Here is an 8,577-nt window from a genome sequence, read left to right on the forward strand (position 1 = left end):
CTACCAAGTGAGAATGGTATCACAAGCTCATCCTGAAGGGTTGCACGTGCTACAGGGAAGAGAAGAGAAAGGAAGAGTGTGTAAGCGGGCCCCAAGGATACATCACCTAAAGAATGTCTGGGAAACATCAACGCCCAAACCCCTCAGTCTACAAGTTGTGACAACAAGACATCTTTACCATCACTTTGTTTTTGAAAGTGCCTAAGTAATAGAAGTGCTTGAAAACCTCTCAAATTACTTGAAGACAGGCACCAACGGTTACTTTTTCTGTTTACAGATATGATCACTGGAGCTCTGCATAATTCCTCAGCAAAACTTTTGAAAAGAGTAAAAGTACAACAGCAGATGAGACATTCTTCCAACTAGACACACTAGCCACACATACCAACGATTGGAACAATGTTTCAAGACTTTCAGAACAATGAGAAAATATGACAATAGGTGCTACTAGCAGTATTGACTCCCATTATTTCCATTATAATGACTACACACTTTATAGTATATTATGATCACAGTGCTATATCTGAGATATTGCTTAAATGACACAAATTGAATAAATAACCATTGATAAAGATGGGACGGGGACAGTTGACAGGGCAGGATGTTATGTTTGCACACACTGGCCTACAGACACAGAAAACAGCATGTGTTACAATGTCATACCTGTCTCTGAATATGTGGGCTGTGTCCTAATGAGCGATATGCTCTTCAGCCAGCACACCATGTCCGTAGCAGTTGCACCTCCAGAGAATAGCAGAATTAGCACAGGGAGAGCAAGGATAGAACAGGGGATGTGAATAACTTAGCACTTATAGAAGTTGTAGAAGTAACTACAATAGGACTACACTAAATGTAAGAATTTTGTTAAAAACAATGAATAAAAGGAGGGAATGAAGCAGAGTCTATTTTTTATCATATAGTACCCCAGGCCAATTCTGCCCATACCTGAGGCATGAGACCCTGATAAGCCCCCGCCAGATAGCATAAAAGGAGTGTGTTAATTTGACCAAACTGTCCCAGCTGTTCTCTTTCTATGAATAGGCCCCAAAGTGTCTCTCTCACACAACATCTCCTCAGCGAGGCCCAGCTCCCCCGGGGCCCCCGCTCCCTCGATGTGCTCTTCTTCTCTTACACCCACGTAGTTACCGCAAGAATAGCAATACCGCAAGAATAGGGACCTTCCCGAGCTAAAAGAGACATCTCGCAATACGTGATGGTGGGGGCCACCGGCCATCTGTCATCTTTCATATTACTGGATCTGTTGCTAGCTTTAATGTAACTAAGACATGCAACCTATATCTTCCTAAATGTTCCGCTTTCCTATAAAAGTTTCCCTGAAGTGACGCAAATCCTGTTCAATAGATGGTCAATTTCATTATGATTCATGGTCAAACATCCTTTGACCTTTCGAGAAACCTTTTGTGGCGTGGGTGGCACTTCTGGTTTCTTAAATATTTCCCAGAAGTGACCAAAATGCGTCATTTCCTATTGGTCAAAGGCGCCTGATAATGTCTTCATTTTGTGGCCAATAGTTCATCATTGAAAGAGTATAAAGATCTGCTCCTTAGTCCATTTGACGGACTACACCGCTGCAGTGACCCCTTAGGTCACTAACGCCTGTGTGGTCTCCTTCAGCCCTCTATCTAAGCATCATTGGCTGAAGCTCTAATTTCTTATTGTACTTTGAAATTGTCTCTTACTCTCTCCTCTGCATTGCCCTTATTCTAAAACATTATTGCAATTGCAAAGCAATAATGGTTGTTCCTCCTAACTTAACGTGTGCATTCCTAGCATTGCAGTCAAGTGTATGTTGCATTTTGAAAGTATTTCCATTGATTTAAAATATATTTGCATTGCATGAGTTTGTTCTTCACTCCAGAAATGTGTCTTTAAATGCCAAGACTTTGCTAAGACTCCCAGGCTCATTATTGAATTTTAAAAAGGGTTCTTCTTTCATATAAATCAGAAAGCTATTCTTCTCTATCGTTTACACGTCTATTTTGTCATAATTTTGGAGAAGCACCCCCTCAAATTAAGCGGCCTTGGTGCAGTGCCCCAGGACTATGAAATTTCACCCTTTCATTGTCTTTAAATGTACTTTGAAATTGTAAATTCTTGCATGGTTAATTTTCTCATTTAAGGGTTTGCCTTCTAGGCACTTGAGCGTCATAAACATGTATTCTTGTGTTGTTATTTCTGGCTGATTACAATTGTAGTTTTGAATAGTCTTTCTGGAGCTAATGAATTGATGAATATATTCTCTGCTGTATTAATGATTTGATGAATAAAAGTGCCACTTCAAAGTAAGACCTTTGTTTCACATCCGTGTTCATTATTTTTAGATAATCAGTGTTTGTGTGGCCCGTGACCACCACAGAAGGGTCTAATTCACCCCTCAACACAAGACATAATGCTTGTGGCATGCACCCAGAGCAGATGGCACATAAACACTCACACAGGAGATTACATTTACAGCATTCACAAAAGGAGCACACGCACACAGTACATATGAGGTATGGCTAACAGATGACGGAGTGAACGCACACAAAAACACACGCAGAATGCATTCCATTAGAGTAAACCCCACCAGTAATCAGAACAGCTGCATGAGAGCTCTTGATGACCAGCCGAGGAACTTACTTGTTTGAGCCATGCAAATTACTGTCTCCGTGGTGGCATAGAGTTGGGCGAACCGGGCAGAAGAAATGAAATGCACGGTCGCCGTTGTTGAAGTTGAAATGTGGCATGCAGCAGAGCCGCCAGCTATACCAGCCTGGACATGGCAAGTGAGCGTGGAGAGGGCCGGAAAGCCTGTGCCAGCGAGCGACCTCCTCACGGTGTCATGATTAGTGCATGGGTGGGGGTGAGTATGGGGGAGGTGGGTGGGATCAGATGGAGACTCATGGGGGGCTGTGACATGGAACAGGATTTGGGATGAGTGAGTGAAGGACTAAGATATAGTTTGGTGAGCTGCGCAGAAGAAAAGAAAGGTGCAGCAGGTATTGTTGAAGCTGAAGTGTGGTGTGTCACACTGTTTAAAAAACCCATAATATAAAGCGCTGCATACCGCACAGTTTTAAAAAAAAACAATATTAGGTGTTGTGCAGAATCAGAACAACTGTATGAGTGCTATTGATGATTAGTGGAGGCACTTACTTTGTTAAGCCATGCTAATGATTGTCTCTGTGGTGGCATGGAGTTGGGCGAGCTGCGCAGAAGAAAAGAAACTCGCATCCGCCATTGTTGAAGATGAAGCACGCCGCAATGTCTAAAATAAACTCAATATAAAGCGCGGCGTGCCGCGCTGTTTAAAAAAAAAAAATAGGATGAAGCGTGGTGTGCTACGATGCTTAAAAAAATAATATATTAGGTCGTGTGCAGTGTTAGAAATGGGGGTCTCTAGTTGGCAATGGCTGGCCACTGTCCAAGGAGGGACGATTCTTCCTAAGTCAGAGCAAGAGGGCTACCCCCTTTGATAACCCCTGCTCAACCCTGTGGTAACGTAGCACGAGCAGCTAGGCTTATCTCAGAGGCAGTGTGTGAAGCATTTATGACCATACACAGTAACACAGTGAAGAACACTACAAAGGGACACAACACAAGTAGTTATAAAAAATAAGTATCTTTACATATAGGCTTAACACAAGACCAATAATGGTAAAAAGCCACAATACTGTAAAATAGAATTACTCTTGAAATGCTGCAAAAATAATTCAAAGTGTGCAAAGAGGAGTTCAGTTCAAAGCAGTGGTCTCTGCGACCCTTTTACTTACAAAGTATCTGGATTTCGTAGCAAAACCAATAAAATGTCGCAAAGAAGCTGTAGCGATGATTTTCTGCACGTGAGGCCGGCGATGCGATGAATCCTTGCCACGAGGGAGGAGACGATGCGCCGATCTGCTGTTGTGTGCGGGGACAAGGCGACAAACTTCTGCACGCTACGCCGATGATGCGATGACTCCTTGCCGCGAGGGAGGAGACGAGGTGACGATCCTGTTGCGTGTGCGATTGGGTTGCGATGCGAAGAAATGGCGCTCCGCGAGGGAGCGATGATCCTGATGCGATGAAAATGGTGGATGCCCGACGTCCGTGCTGCGATGTCGTGATGCAATGATCTCGATGCGATGATCTGTGGGTTTAGCGAGCACTTGGCAGCCCGCAAACGTGCGATGCGATGATCTTTTGGGTTTAGCGAGCACTTGGCAGCCCGCAAACATGCGATGCGATGATCTCCGGTAGGGAGCACTCAGCGGCAGCAGCGCGATGATTTTCCTTCTCGCTTTCAGCTGCGGCGGCTCGCAAACGGGTGTTAGCGACGATTTCAGCACTCTCTTATCTGTAGTAGAAATAGAGGCCCTGGAACTCGCAGGAGCCTCACCTGCAGATAGAAATCCTCGCTGGGAGGAAACAGGAGGCTGGTGGTGAAGTCTGATGTGCCTGAGACTTCAGCAGGAGGCTAGTTCTCTTCTAGCCCTTGGGTGATTGCTTTAGCAAGATTCAGTAAAAGTTCTCTCAAAGTCTTTTTCCCTCTTCTTCCAAGTCCAATGGTAACCACTGCAGGCCAATCCAAGAAACAGCACACAAGCACAAGGATAGTCACCTCCTGCAGATTCCTTCAGTTACACGGACAGAGGTTCGTCTTGTTGTCCAGGAGCAATACAAATTGTAGGGGTTTCAGCACAGATATTTATACCCCAAAAGTATTTGTTCTCAAAAGCTACAAGTCACTGAACCCAGCCAGAACCAGTCCTTCCCAGTCCTGGAGCACTTTGGTTACCAGGCTGCATCCTTCCTTTCAGGAAGAGGGGGTCTGCCATCAGACGCACAGTAGGAGGTGAAGCCAGCATTCACCTTGCCAGGCACAGCCCTATTCAGGTCAAGGAGCTACCCCTCCCCATACTCCAATGCAGATCTCTCTATTCAACCCAGGTCTGACTCAGCCTGCCCTGTACCTCCAAAACCAGACAGCCAATACACATAACAGCAGAGCACACTGGAAGGCTTAGGCAAGAAAATATCTACTGTCTAAAAGTGGTATTTTCAAACATAGAATATAAAAATAAACTTCACTAAAAGATGTACTTTAATTATCTGAGCTCAGGCATACTAAATTAGTTTTTCTACCATGTTCCTTGGGTCAGTTAGGACTATAGTCAAACTGCCCATTCTGGCCTATGGAGAACAGGTAGCCTTGCAGTAGTAAAAACGAAATTGGGTGTAATTCACTACCAGGACATGCTACACACACCAAGGCATGTCCTACCTTACACATACAATGCACCCTACCATAGGGGTGACTTACATGATGCCAAGGGAAGGTTCAGGGGCTGGGAAGTGGGTGCACTTCACAGCCAAGATGGCAGTTCTGGACTGCACACAGACTCTGCAGTGGCAGGTCTGAGACACACTTTACAAGCTGCTTCTGTGGGTGGCGCAAACCAGTGCTGCAGGCCCACCAGCAGCATTTGGTTTACCAGCCCTGGGCACACACAGGCCACGCTACTACGGACTAACAGGTAACCCAAATAAGCCAATCATGGATATACCAATTCACATGTCATACTTACAAACGGCAAGCATATGCACTTTAGCACTGATCAGCAGTGGTAAAGTGCCCAGAGTCATAAAACCAACACAAACAGGTCCGAAAAAATACAGGAGGAAGGCAAAAAGTTTAGGGATGACCCTGCAAAAAGGGCCATTTCCAACATGCAGCACATAGATAAACTGCGGTATCCAGCGGGTTACCAACCTCAGATACTCATTACAATATACTCACTTGGGCCCATTAACACACACTCATTCATAATAGGCTAGTAAATACTGCTGGGGTCAATTTATTGTGCTATTACCTGTAAGATGAATTTTATCTAATTATATCTTACTAAACCTCTTGATCCAATGTATTTCCTCTGGGCAATGGACCTTTTAGTTAACAAAATAGGTGAAAGATTACATATAATAAACCTTTATTAAATAACCACAGACTCGGGAGAGTTTAAAATGTTTATCTAATAAATTCATGTGAGCCAAGAACCATAATACAGTTAGAACACCGTCTTCGACAAGGAGAGGAAGAGAAAATAATTAAATCAGAATATTAGTTAAACAAAATTATTACGATGACAGAACCTGAGTAGGGAGGAAAAGAGAGCAGTGCATTGACATACTACACAGAATTATATTCACCTTGTATGGTGTGGAAACCAACCCCTTGGTCAAGGAATTGGGAAGGGTCCCCTGGGACAGACCAGGTGACCAAGGCTCGGTACAGGATTCAGGACAGGATAGATGACTTCTTCTAGATATGACACCTGTGCCGCACCCATCTCTGACGCTATCTTCCTCCTCGATTCTTCCGCGATGTTCTCTAATACATTGGCTCAAAGTTCTAAGTCTGGATTTGGATCTTCTTCAGTCTCTCAGCATTCTCCGTCTCTCTGTGATAACTAATCTAACTAAACTACCTCTATCATACCTTTCTAATGGCATGTACCACCCATAAATGTTTCGATTTTATTAAACTCCTAACTCTGATTGGACAAGGAAAGGGGAGATGATCATCACACCATGCTAAGTTTAATACTTTTCTTTAAGCTCATTGTTCTATGTTCCCTCCCCTTAATTTACTTTCCCATGCTTTATTCCCCACCCGTATTCACAAGTTAATCAATACAATGTATACAATTTTATTAAAAATCCTTTCCGTTCTCAGGACATCATGCTTGTTCTCAGGGCATGTTACTATTCTTCTTTTTGGATGACGTTCAAGGCTTTGCATCACGGCTCCTGGGTCATTTCAACTACGCATGTGAAATGTTCACATGATGCGCAAGCTTCAGTCCCGCACAGAGGCCCAAATCCGGACTAATAGAGAGGTTAAAGAGAGTATTAAAATAAAAAATAAATGATTTCACTTTATACCACTCATCTCTACTCTATTTCCATTTACTTATATAAATCTTACGCATTAGCATTTTAGTAAACTTACATGGTTTAGTTTCAGCAAAGCATGCGCATTATCATGTGAGCTCCAAGCGGCCATTTTAATGGCAACTGCGCAGCTACAAATTTTTCCTTCCAAGCGATAGTACGTCATACTGCGTTGATGCAGTAGATGCATGCGCAATGCAGAATCCGGCGTTTAGCAGCCATTTTAGAGACACACGGGTTACTTGTTAGTAATACACTTAGATTCGGTGTGCGGATTTTCTGGTGCGTTATTAGTATTTACGAACACAATTATTACGGTATTACAAATTATTTGAGAGGATTGCTTCCGAGCAAGTCTCTTTTATACGAGTCCGTGCTCCATCAATCCCCTCTCTGATGGCATTTTATGCCCTCACTAAATTTCCATCACTAAATCAGATTGCAACTTTAGCACATTTCAATTTCTTCTTCAACATTCTCATTGCCTTTCTTTTCTGTACTGTAAACCCTTCATTCTTTTATATATATTTTCTTTCATTTCTTCAAGTTGTATCTCTTCATACTTTCTTTTCTTTCTCTTTTCATTTACTTCATACCCTTTTCTTTTCTTGCAACATTTGAACCATGTCATTATTGCTAAGACTAATAATGTTATCCCTAAAATTGGCAGTATTATTTGACCTATTATGCTTTTACCTATGTTAGAAAACCAGCTCCCTATTGTAGTAATACTATGTGTTAATTTCTTCCATACACTATCAACTTCCAGTGGTTTCAATTATTTTTCCAATTTTGCAATGTTTTTAATATATCTTCCAATTTCAACACTTTTATCAGGTATGTAGGTGCAACAATGTTGCGCCTTCAGCATTTTACAGACTCCGCCCTCTTTTGCCAATAATATATCAAGAGCAAGTCGATCTTGCAAAACCATAGATCTGATCGCAACCATTTCAGTATTGATCATCAAGAACCCTCCAGCAGTGTCAGTAGATAACCGATCTACTACTGTGGATAGCTGACACATTTTTCGTGAATTCAGAATTACTCCCACTGAAGGTATCAATGCACTGAAAATGTCACCTACTATTTCATAAAAACGAGCTCTTTTTATACATGTTAGTTCCTTTGTGTCTTCATTGCTTCCAGTGATTCTTCTCACATGGTACACCTTTGGGAATACTATTCCAAAATAGCAACTCCCGTACCAATGATCAGGCAACCTGAAATAAGATTTATTGCCACACACGTAATAAATTCCAGGAAATACTGGATCTGTTCCACCTTTTAGTCCCCATCCCCCATTAACTAGGAAATTATGTTTGCATTCATTGGAACCAATAAATACATTAATATTTTCAGTCTTTAATCTATGGAGGCAGATCTTCCCTTTCTTTTCAAAGTCCAACGCCATAGCAGCATGAGTCTTGCCAGTTTTATAAATTTCATCTTTCTCAGTCAATTGAGGTATCTGTGGTTTCGGTTCAGAAGCCCTTCTCTGTCCTGTCTCCTTTGCTCAACTAAATTCAAAAATATATTTTCTTCTTCGTGTAATTTACATGTTAAATTGTGCTTGTGTGCTTCGGCTATATCTATTGTCTTCAAGGTTAGAAATTATTCTCCCAGAAACTGTGTGTCTTTAGT

Source organism: Triturus cristatus, chromosome 1_1, assembly GCF_964204655.1.
Source record: "Triturus cristatus chromosome 1_1, aTriCri1.1, whole genome shotgun sequence".
NCBI classification, from domain to species: domain Eukaryota; kingdom Metazoa; phylum Chordata; class Amphibia; order Caudata; family Salamandridae; genus Triturus; species Triturus cristatus.